General features: G+C 42.8%; 1 protein-coding gene across 3 annotated transcripts in view; it reads left to right on the forward strand.

Annotated features, from left to right (window-relative positions):
- Positions 1–279: 279 nt before the first annotated feature.
- The window catches only part of NCK1 (NCK adaptor protein 1), an 83,451-nt gene continuing 68,881 nt past the window's right edge, over positions 280–14,849 (forward strand). The window contains exon 1 of one of the 3 annotated variants that reach the window (XM_004477638.5): positions 280–423. The gene's annotated coding sequence lies outside the window, so the exon portion shown is untranslated. Of the gene's footprint in view, positions 424–755; positions 836–989; positions 1,010–14,849 lie in introns of those variants that run through there. The other 2 variants (XM_058295011.2, XM_058295014.2) reach the window with 2 other exon arrangements.

Consider the following 14,849-nt stretch of genomic DNA (forward strand, 5'->3'; position numbering starts at 1 on the left):
GCGCTGAGGAAGAAGGCTCAAAACCAGCAGTCAGAGCAGCCGGGTTACAGGAGCGAACAGGGTCAGGCCCCCCGCTTCCACCATCTCGCCCTCTTTCCTCTTTCCGCCGCGCAGCCTCAGCTCACTCCACTCCCAGCTCAGCGCTTGAGTGACAGGTCGGCGCGCCCAATCCCGACGCGGCACAAGCCCTGGGCGCGTCAGGGACAGGGGAGAAGGGGACGGCTGAGCCTATCAGGTTGGGCCGGGAGAGACGTTTCCTGTCTGCGCGGCTCCGCCCACGGCCTCGCGGCCAGTCGGTGCGGCCGCCCGCCCCGCCCCCGCCCCGCGCCCCCCCGCCCCGAGAGCGACGCGGCGGCGGAGCGCAGGCCTCGTGCCGTAACGGCCATCGCGGCGGCCGCGGCGGCGTCCCGGTGTTCTCCTCAGGTGAGCCTGGAGCCGCCCGAGCGCGGCCGCGGGGAGGTGAGGCGCCGGGCGCGCAGAGACACACAAGCAGACGGCCCGGCCTCCCCCTGTCCGTCCCCCTAGACTGTGACTCGCCGCGTCGCTTCCTCTTCCCCGGTGAAGTTAGCCGCCGGGGCGCCGTCTGCCGGCTCGGAGCCGAGCGCGGCTGCAGCCGGCGGGGGCGGGGCGGCGGCGCGGCCGGGCCCGGGCGTCTGCACGGCCGCTCGAAAGCCCGGCCGGGGCGGCCCGCGGCCTCCGAGCTCGACCCCCGGGTGCCGCGCCGGGGTGCGTGCGCCGGCCGGGCGGTGGGCTGTGCGGGACGCGCGCTGCCCTGCGCGTTCACCCCTGCCGAGAGTCCTGCGGCTTGCGCGGCGCCCCAGCCGAGGCCGGGAAGGTAGGGGCGGGATGCAGCAGGGAGGGCCAGGCCCGGGGGTGGGCTGCTCGCCGCGCCTCCCCCCGCCAGCCGCTCCTGGGAAATCTGGGTGTTTCTTGAATCGTTCGCACCAGTCCTGCTGTCGCCTGCGAGTTGCCTGGCTGTGGGTTTTTGACTCGAGTTGTGATATAGACGGTAAAAGAATTAACTTGGCGCGTTGGTTTTGTAGTCTTCCTTGTGGGTTTCCTTGGAAGCTAATTCGCCGTTGGAAGCTGGGTTTTGTTCAGGAGCTGAGGACCGTGACATTGCAGTCACTCCCCTAATGTGGAGTTGACGAGTTGAAGTCGCCTAAAAACCATTCTGCTCGTTCCCCGAAGGAGTTTCGGAAGAAGCCGTCGGAATTAGGAAAGAATGAAACGGGTGTGAAGATAATTTCCTAACCTCATTTTTCGTGGGGGAGAAAAGCTAAGTGTCGGGTCAAAACGGTTAAGTGTAGGAAGATTTTTAAAAAATCGTGCTTTGATAGAATTATGAAAAACCAACCACTGGCGATTTATTAAGCACCTCATCTTTCAGCGAGGTCACAAATTAAATGGGGGAAATAATCCAAGAAGAAGGGTTGTTTTTTGTTTTTGTTCTGTAATTGTCAGTAAGAACCAATTCTTAAATAGGCATCCCCTTCCCAACGTGATTACCCAGTAAATATGTATTGGTTGATTAATAGTTTCATTCCATCCTTACCAGAAACTCGGGGATTTTCTTCTTTGGGGAAATTGTCATTTGTAGGAATCATTTATAATAGTTTACACACGGTTTGCAGGGTGTTCAGGTTTCCACAGCTATGCTTATTCATGTATTGAACTTTAAATCCTTTGCTTTATTTCTCCTAGTATTATTATTATTTTTCAGTTGGGGTACCGGGGATGGAACGCAGGACCTCGTACTTGGGGAAGCAGGTGCTCAAGCCACTCGCTACACCGGCGCCCCCTCCTCGTATTACTTTTAAGTTCTCACCTTCTCAGGGCGTTAAGGTCCGTGTAAAGCCTGAACCATAGATGGAATGCTGTTAGACATTGAGTGATGCTTCGCATTGCTGGGTTTCTTGTTTCACCTTTGGACCTTTGATAACTTTGATGTTTTGATTAATTACTGTTGTGGAATTGAACGGAAAAATCTCATTAATTTCTTTAAAAGAAAAAAACTTACTTAGAGAAAATATCTTAAAAAAATTTTTGTAGCAAAGTGCACACGCTTTAAATATATAGCGCAACGAATTCTTACATTTGTAGACGTCCATATATCCATCACCCAACATAAAGAACATTTCCAGTGCCCGGAAGGCACTCATATTCCCCTCTCAGATAACCACTATTCTCACCTGTCACTATAAATTAATTTTACCTGTTCTTTTTTTTTTTTTAAGATTTATTTATTTATTTAATTCCCCCCCTCCCCCGGTTGTCTGTTCTCTGTATCTATTTGCTGAGTCTTGTTTCTTTGTCCGCTTCTGTTGTCATCAGCGGCAGGGGAAGTGTGGGCGGCGCCATTCCTGGGCAGGCTGCACTTTCTTTCGCGCTGGGCGGCTCTCCTTATTGGGTGCACTCCTTGCACGTGGGGCTCCCCTACGCGGGGGACACCCCTGCGTGGCAGGGCACTCCTTGCGCGCATCAGCACTGCGCATGGGCCAGCTCCACATGGGTCAAGGAGGCCCGGGGTTTGAACCGCAGACCCCCCACGTGGTAGACGGACGCCCTAACCACTGGGCCAAGTCCGTTTCCCAATTTTACCTGTTCTTGAACTTAATGTAAATTTGAGCAGTATGTACCCTTTTGTCGATGGCTCTTTTAGCTTAATCTTGTGTTTGTGAGATTCGTCCATGATGTTGGGTAGCAGTAGTTGATAATATTTTCTTGGAGGAATATACTACGTTTCCCCCCCCCCCCCCCCAACATTGATGGACTTTTGGCTTGTTTTCCAGTTTTTGGCTATTGTGAATATAAAGTTGCTTTGAACATTCTTGTACAAGTTTTTCAGTGGACATACACACTCATTTCTTTTGGTTATATATACTGGGAATAGAATTGTACTTTCATTGTCTACCAGGTTTTGAAGAAGCTTGAACCTGCTCTCTGGCTGATATAGAGTGGTTTATCTGGGTTTCCCCATTGTCATAAAAGTGGAGACTCCTTTGTCTTTCTCCCTGTGTTAAATCTCTTGCCTGTGAATCGTGTAGTTCTTTTTCTTGGTTTATTCCCTCCTTTTGAAGGAGTATATTCTGTAGTAGGTTCCTGTGAAAGATTGAGATCTTGCATTTATGAAAAGCTTTTTTTTTTCTGATTCCCCACTTGATTTGATTGGGTAACCAATTTTAGGTTGGAAATAGTTTTACTCCAGAATTTTATTTTTTTTTTTAAGATTTATGTATTTATTTCTCTCCCTCCTACCTCCCACCCCTGTTGTCTGTTCTCTGTGTCTATTTGCTGTGTCGTCTTTGTCCGCTTCTGTTGTCAGCCGCACAGGAATCTGTGTTTCTTTTTGTTGCGTCATCTTGCTATGTCAGCTTTCTGTGTGTGTGCAGCACCATTACTGGGAAGGCTGCACTTTCTTTCGTGCTGGGTGGTTCTCCTCATGGGGCGCACTCCTTGCGTGTAGGGCTCCCCTAAGTGGGTGGACCCCTGCGTGGCAGGGCACTCCTTGCGCACATCCGCACTGCGCATGGGCCAGCTGCACACGGGTCAAGGAGGCCCGGGGTTTGAACCGCAGACCTCCCATGTGGTAGGCGGCTGCCCTAACCGCTGGGCCAAGTTTGCCACCCCTACTCCAGAATTTTGAAGGCATTGCCTCATTGTTTTCCAGCTTCTGATTCCTTTGAGAATTCTGAAGATACTCTTATTCCTCATCCTAAGTAATGCTTCTTTCTTTTCTGGAAGTTTGTGTTTCTTTATTATTTAATTTCACGAGGATGTGCTCTTTTCATGTGTTTTCTTGGATATTGTGCCCTCTGAGTCTGCAAAATTATTTTCAGTACTTCTAGGACATTTTTTTAAATTATTTCATCATGTCTCCTCCTCTCCTTTTTCTTTCTCTGTGAAGCTCTTATTATTTGGTTGCATCTCTTAGACTAGTTTTCTATTTTCTTAACATTTTTCTTCTGTTATTCCTCTCCTAGTATTTTTACTCTATTTTATTTGGGAGATTTTCTTAACTCTATTTCCTAAGCCTTCTGAAATTTTCATTTTTTTCTGTCAAGATTTTGATTTTTCAAGAGCTCTTTTTTGTTTCCTTAAAATTTCCTTTTTTAAAAATAAAATTTAAAAAATAAATATTCATACATGAACATACATAAATAATAAGTGTATTTTGTGACCTTACAAAACATACATATCATCAGACAGGGCTCCCATACATTACCCCACCACCAAAATTTCCTTTCTGTATAGTGGTATGTTCTTGTTTCATGTTTCATGGATGTAAATCTTCTCAACTTCTGAGGGTATAAGGTGACTTTTTTTTTTTTTTTCCCCCTGTACTCGGGCCTGGGGTTTAAACCTGGACCTTGTATGTAGGTAGCTGGCATTCAACCACTGAGCCACATTGGATTCCCTGAGTTGGTTTTATCATTTGTTTGTTTTCCTTGTTTGTTTTTGTCTTTTTCAGGAGGCACTGGAACCAAACCCAGGACCTCCTGTGTGGTAGGCAAGGTTCACCTGCTTGAGCCACATCACTCCCTTTTTTTTAAAAACCTTTCTTCTCCTTTTGGAGTTTGTTTTCTCTAAATCTTTTTTTTTTTGTCTTTGTTTTGATCTCTGACTTTATGTTGGAGGTTTACTTTGGATGTCAGTATTTGTGTGTTTGAGGTGTTTGACAGGTACAAAAGCCTAGATGCCTGATGGGGATTTATAGACTATTTCATTGCATGGTAGTCTAAATAAGCTGTTTTTTGAAAAATCCCTGGTGTCTGAGAGCTGTCTCTTGGGTCATGAGGAAAAAAATTCAATCTACTTGAAAGCTAAAGGGTTGGCCACCAGTTTTTTTCGGGTAAGGGACTGAGTTTCTTATTCCCCCACTTTTTTTTTTTAAGATTTATTTATTTATTTCTCTCCCCTTCCACCCCCCTCCCCCACCCCGGTTGTCTGTTCTCTGTGTCTATTTGCTTCGTCTTCTTTGTCCGTTTCTGTTGTCACAGGAATCTGTGTTTCTTTTTGTTGCGTCATCTTGCTGTGTCAGCTCTCCGTGTGTGTGGCGCCATTCCTGGGCAGGCTGTACTTTCTTTCGCGCTGGGCGGCTCTCCTTACGGGTGCACTCCTTGCGCGTGGGGCCCCCCTACGCGGGGGACACCCCTGTGTGGCACAGCACTGCTTGTGCGCATCAGCACTGCGCATGGGCCAGCTCCACACGGGTCAAGGAGGCCCGGGGTTTGAACCGCGGACCTCCCATGTGGTAGACGGACGCCCTAACCACTGGGCCAAGTCCGTTTCCAGCTTCACCTTTCTCGAGTCTGCTCAGTTATCAGTCATCCATCTGCGTCTGGGCTTTTTGCTTCCAGGATTTTGTTGCTGTTTTCTGCTTTCCTGTACAAATCTTTCCAGGGGGATTAATTTCTTAAAAAAAGAATCCATTGATGTATTAAATCTTTATTTTAATTAGAACCCCTCAAAAAGTGTAGTTTTGCCACACTAAGCTAAGAATAGCTTTTTTAGTTTTAGAGTTGTGAAAAACAAAAGAAGAAAAAAAAGAAAAGAATATGCGACTGTTCGCTACCAGAAAAGCCTAAAATATTTTCTAGGGCTACTGTATCAAATTATCACAAACTGTGTGCTTAAAACAACCATAATTTATTCTTTCACGGTTCTGAAGGCCAGAAGTCTGAGTCAGAGCATTAGCAGGGTGGGCTTCTTTCTGGAAGCTCTGAGGGAGGCTCTGTTCCAGCTTCTCTCCCAGCGTTTTGGTTGGCAAATCCTTGGCATTCCTTGGCTTGTAGAGGCATTACTCCCATCTCAGCCTCTGTCTCTCACAGGACCTTCTCCTGTGTCTGTGTGTTGTCTTTTCTGTCTCTCACAGGACACCTGTCTTTGGATTTAGGACCCACACTATCCAGGATGACCTCATCTCAAGCTCCTTACCCTAATTCTGCAAGGGCCCTTATTCCAAATAGGTCATATCCTGAGGTTCTGAGCAGGCATAGCTTTTGGGAGGGAGGGTAGTGTGGAGGAAAACATTCAAGTCACTACAGCTGATCCTTTACAGAAAAAGCTTACCAACCCTGGCCTATAAATTTCTGACTACCTTTGATAAAGCTGTTTTTAGAACACTTATGCTTTTATCCTTTCTCAAAGCTGTGATTTATAATTTTGGAACTTGCTGAAGTGATTTATTTCTGTCTAATCTAGTATACATTATCAAAGTTAAAAGTAAGAATTGATAGGCTATATTCTTATCAGCAAGATGAGAAAGATACTTCTTTTAAAATAAAATATTGAAGATTTGAAAGAGCAAAATGTTAAATAAATCAGAACACACATATATGTATGCATTGCTCTTTGTCTTGTCATCTAAATGTGGAACACTAGAGGCACATATACTTTGAAAAATGGTGAAAGGGGGTAGTTGTAGGCCCAAACGAATAGGCCTGAATCATATTTCAAATGAGCCATTTTAGTGGCCTTATTGTAGTTGGTAAATCAAAGCTAGGGAGTAAACTGACTCTAGGTAAAGAGCTGTTTTAGATGCTTTTTTCCTAAATATATTTTCAGGCTAGTATTACATCCCTGGAAATTACATCGTAGCAGTAATATACATATAGATATATATGTGTATGTATATATACATGCATAAGCATATGTGTGGTTGTATTTTCCACCCATGTATCAGTCATAAATGAGAGGAAGAAATAATGTGGGCCACATGTCAGATTAGTCCTGGCCTTTCAGTCCTGGCCAGAAAGCTGAGTTATGTGTGATATTAAATGTACGAGCACTCTCATCACTGGGTTCTTGTATAATTCTTTTTATTTTCTCTAACTGGTATCTCATTTTTATTGTTTATCGCTTATTATTTAATATGTATATTCCAGATTTCTCTGAATATAAAAACTCATGCGCAGTTTCTTTTAAAGAAAAATAGAATCTGGTGCTACATCTTGTTTTCTAACTTTTTTTTTTTTTTAAGATTTATTTTATTTATTCCCCTCCCCACCATTGTTGTTTGCACTTGGTTTCTGCTCTTGTGTATGTTCGTTGTGTGCTTGTCTTCTTTTTAGGAGGCACTGGGAACTGAACCTGGTACCTCTATTGACTTGAGCCACTTCCACTTCTGGTGGGTTGTGTCTCTCATTGTGTCTCTTCATTACATCATCTTGTTGTGTCACTGTCTTATGTTCTTTAGGAGGCATGGGAAACTGAACCTGGGACCTCCCATGTGGTAGGCAGGCACCCAACTGCTTGAGCGACATTCAGTTCCCTAACTTGGTTTTTATAAACATCTTTCCATGTCAGTGTTTATGTATCTAAAAGTTCTGGAGTCAAATAGCTTAGGTTCCAATATCAGCCCCATAACTTACCAGTTATTTGGACATAGTCTCTGTTAACCTCATCTTTCTTATCTATAATGTGGGAATAGTACCTAATCAAGGGATTATTATAAGACTTAAATGGGAATTAATATATCCATGTAAACTCTAAGCACTGTGTCTGGTGCATATTAAGAACTTGCTTTATTCTCCCTTCTCCCCTAATAATCAGTTTCTTGGTACATTATATCAGCTGGGTTCACAGATACCTTTGTTTAAAGTGTTGCTGTTGCCAAACTGCTACTCAGAAAAATACATACAAATTTATACCTTTACCAACAAATAGTATTTGTTAACTCTCCATTATTATCATTCTTTTAAATCTTTGTCAATTTGGTAGGCAAAAAAATAGATACAATTAAAAGGAGAATTGGACAAACCCATAAGCATAATCAGTATTTTTAGCATAACATGTCTAGTAATTAGAATAATATGACAAAAAGAGTCAAAAGAATATAAAAGATTTGAACAACAAATCTAATTAGCATGTATAGAACATTTCACCTGACACCTGCAGGATACAGTTTATTTTCTCAGGTTCCTCTGGATATTTTTTCCAAATGGAAACATACAGAGCCACAAAAAAGATTGACATGATCAATTCTAGAGTGAGTTCTCTGACATATTTAAATTAACCCAGAAATCAGTTACAAAAGGTAACTAGAAAATTGTTACCTGTTTAGAAATTGTACAGTATCCTCCTGAATAACCCAGGGGTTAAAGAAGAAATCACATTGGATTTAGAAACTGTTTTGAACTGATTGATGACAGATATGACTTAACTTAAGGAATACAGAGAAATCTATAGTTAGAGAAAACTTTATAACTTGAAAATACATTAGAAAGAATAATGGCTAAAATTAATTGAAAGTCTTTTTGGGTAAGGATGGCTGAGTGAAAGATGCATATTACTTTTCCTCTCTTCCAAAGAATACAAAGGCAACTGACTATAAAGGGTATTTTTGAAAGATTTGAGGTACACAGGTAGAAGAGAATAGAAGAAACGACAACAATACAATTTGGAAACTGGAAAACAGAAGGACTGGTGGTAAATTTCTTAGCAGATTTAAGAATGCAAAATCCTAAACTGGCAGCAGGAAAAGCTGAAAAGACTCAGGAACTAGCAGCATCAGGTAATTTTGGGAAGGTGAGTGTGGGACTAAAAATAGGATTGCTTGAAAGTCTAAGAAGCAGCTTGATCATGCCCATCAGCTGATGAATGAAGGAATAAAATGTGGTATACCATGCAATGGAATATTTTTTTGGTAATAGAAAAGAATGAAGTTCTAATACATGTTACAACATGGATGAACCTTGAAAACATTATGCTACATGAAAGAAGCCAGACACAAAGAACCACATAGTATATAATTCTGTTTATTTGAAATGTTCAGAATAGGCAAATCTGTAAAGACAAAGTAGATTAATGGTAGCCTTATTAATGGGGAAACAGTAGGGAGGTTGGGGGTGATATCAGGGGTCATGGAGTTTCTTTTTGAGTTGATGAAATGTTTTAAAATTGATAGTGGTATGACTGCACACCTCTGTGACTATACTAAAAACCACTGAATTATACACTTTAAATGGGTGAATTTTATGGTATATGAATTCTATCTCAATAAAGCTGTTACCAAGAATAAAAAAAAGAAACAGTTTGAGATCCTGACTTCCATCTGCTTCTGACTGCCCCCTTTACAGCCCTAGCAGGAGACCTAAGGTATATCCTCTGCAGAGGATAAAACAGTATCTCTGGAGAAGGGCACTAGAACTAGTCATACAGAAAACACCTGGCTTAAGTGAGAGTGCTTCATTTTTGGACCTTTGTTGAGGTCTCTTCTATTTGTCTTCCAGAATTTTGGCAACCTAGTAGATTGGAGGATGCTTCTCTCACTAGCCTAAGAGGAATGACCATTAAGTTATTCACAGTCAGCATTTATGGCTTTACTCCATATGTGCAGTTAAGGAGCACCAGACGTATGAGGAAAACCTCTAATATAAAAGGCAATAACAAGTAGAAAAAAAGGAATTTGGAATAGTTGGAACAAAGAGAGCTCTTGAAAATTAGGTCATAATAGCAAGCACAAAATACTCAGTAAAAGGGTAGAAATTAAAGTAGAGGAGACCTTCCATAAAGTAAAGGAAAAGACAGAAATTGGAAAATACGTGAGAAAAGATGAGAAAATTAAAAGTCCGGATGGGGAAGCGGATATGACTCAAGTAGTTGGGTGCCTGCCTACCACGTGGGAGGTCCCGGGTTCTGTTTCCGGTGCCTCCTAAAGAAGATGAGCAAGATAGTGAGCTGATGCAACAAGATGGCACAACGAAGAAACACAAGTAGAGACACAACCAGCGGGAAGTGAAAGTGGCTCAAGCCAATAGAGCACCTCGCTCCCACATGGGAGGTCCCGGGTTTGGTTACTGGTGCCTCCTAAAAACAGACACAGAGAGCAGACAGCGAGCACAAAAAACAACCAGGAGGGGGAGAAATAAATAAATTTAAAAAAAAAAGTCTGGGTTGCCCAACTTCCAAATAAAAAAAGTGCAGTGTGGGAAAGCAGAGAAAAAAGAGGAGGGAAAATTATCAATGAGAAATATGCAAGAAAAATTCCCGGAATTGAACATGGTTTTACAGATTGAGAAGCCCTTTGGGTGCCCAGAAAAATGGATGAAAATAAATACACACTTTCAGTGAGGATCTAATCAGGAAAGTGGAGACTATACCACTTATTTTAACAGAATTTAATATAAAGAATTGTTTAACCAGGTAGAACACTTGAGTATCACAGAGATAGTAACTGCTGGAAGTAATTAGGGTGGAAGAACAAAGAGAAGAATTTGGATGCTTAGAATTTAGAAGCTTGGAGAGGAGCCCTACTGAACTGAAGTGTAGACCTTGAGGAAGAGTTGCTACCTGTCTCTGGAGATAAGCTATTTTAGGAAATAAGATGGCTGGTTTGGAAATGCCAGGGGAAAAAAGCAAAAAGCTGCTAAATGGAACCAGCTCCTGCTACTGGAACCATTGCTGTTGCCAAGGTGGAGAACTGGTGTCGGTTGTTGTTGACTGGAGAAAGTATGTCCCTGGTCCCTCCTCCAATCTTCTATAGGTAGAGCCTAATAGGGAGCAGGCTAGTAAAGAAGAAATGTAGAATTCCAGCCCCGGCATTTCAAAGCAGAGTGGAGAAGAGTGGGTATGAAGATGAAGAATAATATCTTAACCAGCCCACACCGGCACTGAGGTTGTCATTATGAAATTTCAGAGTACAGTGACAAAGAAGATACTATGAATTTCCAGGTAGAAAAACAGCCCATATTACAAAGATTCAGTATTCTCAACTAGAGTATCTAAAATACAGTGGTGAGTAATGCCCTTAAAATCTGAAGGAAAATGATTTCAAACCCAAAATTCCTTAGCCCAACAACTTTTATATTGTTAAGTGTGGAATGAAGACAATTTAAGGGAAGCGAACATGGCTCAACTGATGGAGTGTCTGTCTACCATATGGAGGGTCCGGGGTTTGATCCCCAGGGCCTCCTGACCGGTGTGGTGAGCTCACCCTCACACAGTGCTGCAGTGCACAAGGGGTGCCATGCCACAGTGGGGCGTCCCCATGTAGGAGTACCACACGTGCAAGGAGTACACCTTGCAAGGAGAGCCACCCCATGTAAAAAATGCGCAGCCCACCCAGGAGTGGCACTGCACACACGAAGAGGTGACCCAACAAAAAAGAGACGCAGTTTCCCAGTGCTGCCACATAATGCAAGCGGACGCAGAAGAACGTACAGTGAATGGACACAGCAGACAGTTGGGGGGGAGGGGGCGGAGAAGGGGAGAGAAATTAAAAAAAAAAAAAAGACATTTTAAGACGTGTAGGTAAGACATAAGGTCTCCCAAAATTTCTCTCACTACCTTTGCCAGAAAGCTAACGTGTCATACCTAATCCCTTTCTTTTCCTTAATCCCCCCACCTTCACACTTCAGTCCATCAGCAAGCCTTTCTCTTCTATCTCCAAATAAATATTGAATTCATCTGTTTTTTTATCTACATTGTCACCACATTGCTCAAGTCCTAAGCCACTGTCATCTCTTCACTTGGACTGTTGGCCTCTTAACTAGTCTTCTAGTTCTGCTCTTGGGTTTCCTTTTAACACATCCTTCACACAGCAGCCAGAGGAATGCTTTTAAGACTTCCAAATTTGTCATGATAGGCTAGCAGCTCTAATAAACAACAGATCTCAGTGACTTAACACAATAAAAGTTTATATTCCATTTTCACATCGTAGTCAATTCCGTGTGTTGAGGTGGGACACCTCTGCTCCATGCAGTCATTCAGGGACACACTCAGGGCTTTTGAGGTTGTCTTGAAAGGAGAAGAGAATGTGGAGGAAGATTTTAGGGTCCAGGCTTGAAGTGGCATATATCACTTTCACCCACATTCTGTTGGTCAGATCATGTCACATGATTCCACCTAACTGCATGGTGCTTGGAAATATAACACACCAGCATGCTAGAAAAGGAGAGAACACAGATATTAGTACTAGCAGTTTTTGTCACAATATATATTAGAATATCCTTTCTTAAAGCACTTTAATGATTTATTACATGTAGAATAAAATCTGAAGTACTTCATGATCTTGCGTATTTCTTGTTCCTCTCTCACCTTGTAGCCCTCTTCCCCTTATGATTCTCTAAACATGTTAGACTCGGTCATTTCCCATAACATTCCAAACTTTTCTGCTCTGAGAACCTATGTATTTTGCAATTGCCTTTGCTTGGAACAGTGTACCTTAAATATTTACTTCACTGCCTCCTGTTCATCCTTAAAGTCTCTGCTTCAATTCCATTTTTTATACCAATTGCCTTAACTAAATTAGATGTTTTCTGTGTTAAAATCTTATTATAGCACTGTATTTATATCTGTCATAGGCAGCATTTTTCACTATCTAGTTATTTTATATGAAAAAAAATTTTTTTGCTTTACTTGTACCCTCTGTTACAAAGAAATGCCTCTTACTGTGTATCCCCTAGCACCCAGCCAGGGCTTAGCTCACACTAGTCATTCAATAAACTATGTTGAATGAAAGAGTGAACCTTACGCAGAATAAAGTGAAGTGGAGAGACTGGAGAGATGAATGTAACCAAGAGCTCTTATGTAATGTACCTGAATTACTGAGGGATTGGGTTTTAGTGGTAGTAGTGGCAATGAAACAGAAAAGGATGAATGGGTAACATTTCGGAGGAAAAATCAACACAAATTAGTATCTCTCTGCGAGGATATGAGTGAATGGGAAGATAGTGGTGAAGAGGATAGAAGGCTGACTTTTTGGAGATAATGATAAGTTGTGATTCATGCAAGTTGAGTGTGAAGGATAGCAAGACATTAAAATAGAAATGTTAAGGATCCAGTAGCTTGGACTAGAGCACATAGTTGGAATGACAGAGTTGGTAGGCTTTCTCTTTGTGACATAGTGTAGTTTAATGAGAATGGTAAAGAGTATAACTTTGAGTTTTTATCTTCTAGATATATAACCAAAATATTTATGGATAAAAAGTGTTTTGCCTCATGGAGGGATACTGGTATGGGATACCAATGACGGGTGATATATGGCTGACAGGGAGCTGTACAGAACATATGTCCAGGGTGCATGGTAATGTTTGGATATACCCATAGTGGCAACAATTAAAAACCACAGCAGGGGGGGTACTGGGTTCCTGGCCAGTGGTGCTCTGTCGTGGTCCCTAGGGGAGCAGCGACAGTCTCCCAGGTACAGTGGCGGGGACCGGGAGGGAGTGAGGGTTCGACAGTGAGCCCCTGATGCTAATGACTATACTTGTGAGCTGATAAACCTAAAATAAGAACAAGGCCTAGAGCAACATTGTGCCTGGGAATTTCCTCCTGTCAGCCTTCATGTTACTCAAATGTGGCCAGTCTCGAAGCCAAACTCAGCATGTAAATGCAATGCCTTCCCCCCAGCGTGGGACATGACACCCGGGGATGAGCCTCCCTGGCACCGAGGGACCACTATCAACTACCAACTGATGATGCAACTGGAAAATGACCTTATACGGAAGGTTCAATGCAGATCAGCAGAATATCCATGTCTACATAAAATAACATGACTTTAAAAGGCTGTTTGACCTAAAGTAAGGGGGAAATGGAAAGGAGAAATGAGTTTATATGGCTACGAGTTTCTAAAAAAGAGTCTGGAGGCTGGCAGAAGGATTGCCCTCATGCACAACTGAGCAGAGTCAGAGAGACAGATAAAGCAGATACAACCCCCAGATATTGGTTCCTTTGAGGGCTAAAGAGACCCATGGGAGTTATGGTCATGGCCGATGGGGTTAACTACCAGGGCAGATGGCCCCTCTTTGGAAATGGTGTTTATGTGTGATGAATCTGGACTCAGATGGGATCTCCCTTCATAAGACTTTCATGCTAATGTGCTGGAGGTGCAGTTAATGTTGGGGTTTAAGATATATTTAGGGGATTTGAATCTCTGGACTGACAATGTGATAGCCAGGTCCTGAGCCTCAACAGACTCCAGCACCTACAATCTGTTTTATTGGACTTACCACACTCAGCTAAGATGGAGTTGAAGAAGGACAACCACCACACCATGGAGCCTAGAGTGATTACAACTGAAAATGGGAGGATTGCATCCAGCATCCATGTGGAATCTGAGCCTCCTCTTGACATAGAGGTGCAATGGACACAACCAATCCAATGTCCACATAGAAGAGGTGGCATTGGATTGGGAAAAGTGGACAAGGTGGACGATGGGTATGGGGAAAGGCAGGAAGAGATGAGAGGTGGAGGCGTCTTTGGGACATGGAGCTGCCCTGGTTGGTGCTTCAGAGGTAATCACCGGACATTGTAAATCCTCACAGGGCCCACTGGATTGAATGGAGGAGAGTATGGGCCATGATGTGAACCATTGTCTATGAGGTGCAGAGGTGCCCAAAGATGTACTTACCAAATCCAATGGATGTGTCATGATGATGGGAACGAGTGTTGTTGGGGGGGGGAGAGAGGGGGTGAGGGGGTGGGGTTGAATGGGACCTCACATATATATTTTTAATGTAATATTATTACAAAGTCAATAAAAAATAAAAAATAAAAATAAAAAAAAATTAAAAAAAAAAAAGTGTTTTGCCTCAAAATAAGCCAGTAGTAGAGTAAGAGTGAGTGAAAATTTGGACAATCAAAGTCAAGCCACGGATTGATGGTTGTTGTGGTGGGTGATGGGCTTTAGGGAGTTTGCTATCTTCTTTAATGTATATTTGAAATTTACATTACTTTGCTTTCAGGTAAGTCAGGGTTTGGTTTCTTCCACTTACTGGGTATGATCTTGGGCAAGTTACTTGAACTTTTGAAGCCTGACTTTCATCAGTTATAAAATGGTGGTATTATTGTAGTGTCTATTTCATAAGGTTGTTGTGGGGGTTAATAACGTATTGATTCGCTCTGCA

The sequence above is a fragment of the Dasypus novemcinctus genome, chromosome 4 (genome assembly GCF_030445035.2).
Source record: "Dasypus novemcinctus isolate mDasNov1 chromosome 4, mDasNov1.1.hap2, whole genome shotgun sequence".
Lineage (NCBI taxonomy): Eukaryota > Metazoa > Chordata > Mammalia > Cingulata > Dasypodidae > Dasypus > Dasypus novemcinctus.